The sequence below is a fragment of the Arachis hypogaea genome, chromosome 2, assembly GCF_003086295.3.
Source record: "Arachis hypogaea cultivar Tifrunner chromosome 2, arahy.Tifrunner.gnm2.J5K5, whole genome shotgun sequence".
Taxonomy (NCBI): domain Eukaryota; kingdom Viridiplantae; phylum Streptophyta; class Magnoliopsida; order Fabales; family Fabaceae; genus Arachis; species Arachis hypogaea.
In genome coordinates, this window is record NC_092037.1 from 28775873 (window position 1) to 28778638 (window position 2766).

Sequence of the window (2766 nt, forward strand, 5' to 3'; positions counted from 1 at the left end):
GTTGAGAAAGGTTTAATGTTTGAATCATATCTTTTCTTGTTAGCCAAGTCAATGATTTTAAAAATCAAATATTTTTAAATTGTTTTTCCAAATCATATCTTCTCAATCATATCTTTTTAAAACTATATCTTTTCAATCATATCTTCTTAATCACATCTTTTTCAAAAATAGTTTTCAATCATACCTTTTTGATTTCTAATTTCAAAATATTTTTAAAATATTTTTAATTTATTTCTTCCCCTCTTCTCACATCCTTCTATTTATGGACTAACATGTACAATTCGAACTCTATCTTTCTAAGTTCGAATTCTTCTACCTCTTCCTTCTACCTTTCTTTTCCTCTGACACCTCAAGGAATCTCTATACTGTGACATAGAGGATTCCATATTTTCTTGTTCTCTTCTCTTTCATATGAGCAGGAGCAAAGACAAAAGCATTCTTGTTGAGGCTGACCCTGAACCTGAAAGGACCTTGAAGCGAAAGCTAAAAGAAGCTAAAGCACTACTCTTTGTAGAGGACCTAACAGAAATCTTAAAAGAAGAAGACATGGCAGCTGAAAACAACAACAATGCCAACAATGCAAGGAAGGTGCTGGGTGACTTTACTGCACCTACTCCCGACTTCTATGGGAGAAGCATCTCTATCCCTGCCATTGGAGCAAACAACTTTGAGCTTAAGCCTCAATTAGTTTCTCTAATACAACGGAATTGTAAGTTCCATGGACTTCCATTGGAAGATCCTCATCAGTTTTTAGCTGAATTCTTGCAAATCTGTGACACTGTCAAGGCCAATGGGGTTGACCCTGAGGTCTACAGACTTATGCTATTCCCTTATGCTGTAAGAGACAGAGCTAGGATATGGTTGGATTCACAACCTAAAGAAAGCCTGAACTCTTGGGAAAAGCTAGTCAATGCCTTCTTGGCAAAGTTCTTTCCACCTCAAAAATTGAGTAAGCTTAGAGTGGAAGTCCAAACCTTCAGACAGAAGGAAGGTGAATCCCTCTATGAAGCTTGGGAAAGATACAAATAATTGATCAGAAAGTGTCCTTCTGACATGCTTTCTGAGTGGAGCATCATAGGTATCTTCTATGATGGTCTGTCTGAACTGTCCAAGATGTCATTGGATAGCTCTGCTAGAGGATCTCTTCATCTGAAGAAGACGCCTGCAGAAGTTCAAGAACTCATTAAAATGGTTGCAAATAACCAATTCATGTACACTTCTGAAAGGAATCCTGTGAACAATGGGACGAATCAGAAGAAAGGAGTTCTTGAGATTGATACTCTAAATGCCATATTGGCTCAGAACAAAATATTGACTCAGCAAATCAATATGATTTCTCAAAGTCTGTCTGGAATGCAAGCTGCACCAGGCAGTACTTGATGCGCTATAACTGGGTATAGCTACGATTAAGGGAAATTGCACAAACGGCAAAATTCCTTCCGGCAAGTGCACCGGTTATCGTCAAGTAAAAACTCACAATAGAGTGAGGTTGAATCCCACAAGGATTGGTTGAATGAGCAATTCGAATTAGAAGTTTGATTAGTTGAGCGGAATCAAGAATTGGGTGTGAATTGCATAAAGTAAATTGGCGGGAAATGTAAATTGCAAGGAATTGAAATGACTGAATCTTAAATTGCGAGAATTAAAGTGCGAGAAGTTAAATTGCTGAAATTAAAAGGGAATTGGGGTGATTGCATAAATTGAAATTGCAGAATGTAAATGGAAAAGGATAGATCAGAGAGATGGGTTCATTGGGGTCAGGAGATATTGAAATCTCCGAATCAAAACATTTTCATCTCTTCCTCAACCAATGCATTCATTGAATCTTGCTTGGCAATCTTATATGATTGGATCCCAATTCCTTGGCTCACCAATTCTCTCTAAAAACAAACAGATTCCCAATCCCTTGGTTTAAATGTTCATAAGAAGAGATGATTGCTCGATCACTGATTATACCACACAGTTTCATGAACCACAATTTGGTAGGATTACATGTCACAATATCCATCCAAACCCCAATCCAATTCACTGTGAGAAAGCTTCTCTAGCATGAATCCTCCATTCCTTTCCCAAGGTTCCGAAGGATTCCAATTATGGATAGTTTCTTTCCCAAGACAACTAACCAATGGAATTAGATCGAGAAGCTTTCTAACAAAATTCAAGAGAAAAGATTGAAGAAGAAGATGAAACTATTATTGATTCATTGAATTACAATAGAGCTCCCTAACCCAATGAAAGGGGTTTAGTGAATCATAGCTCAGAATTCAATTACAATAGTATGAAAATTCTCAAGTGTCCAAAGGTTCCTAACTAACTTCAATTCTATCCTATTTATACACTTTCTAAATTGAGCTTCTGTTGTGTTTCTTGGGCTTTGAGGCCTTTCCTTGATTTCCTTTTGCTTTAGGCTTATGGTCCATAATCCTGATGAGGCTGTGATCCAATTCTGCACATTTATTGAGCAAACTTAGTGATAAACAAGTAATGACACAAGGCTCAACAATTTGAAGTTCCAGACTCATCAATTCTTCAAGCCCAATCCCATAAACCATGATATTCAATTGGGTTTCATGCCATATTATGTTTAAGTTAATATTTGTGTTCAAATGCTAACTTAAACCTCAATATATTTGGCCCAAAAACCCTTTTGAAAAATGGCGTTTAAGTTGAAGTTTAAGTTTCAGTTTAAGGTTAAACTGAAACTTAAACGTGGAATTGGAAGAAAGCAACCCAGGAGGGTAGTTAATCGAACACGTTTAAGCTTCA

At 36.8% G+C, this 2766-nt stretch overlaps 1 non-coding gene across 1 annotated transcript; it reads right to left on the bottom strand.

The window, feature by feature from the left end:
* Positions 1-951: 951 nt before the first annotated feature.
* LOC112767167 (small nucleolar RNA R71) lies at positions 952-1059 on the bottom strand. The gene has a single exon (XR_003184757.1). It is a non-coding gene; the product is annotated as a small nucleolar RNA R71 (small nucleolar RNA).
* Positions 1060-2766: the final 1707 nt, after the last annotated feature.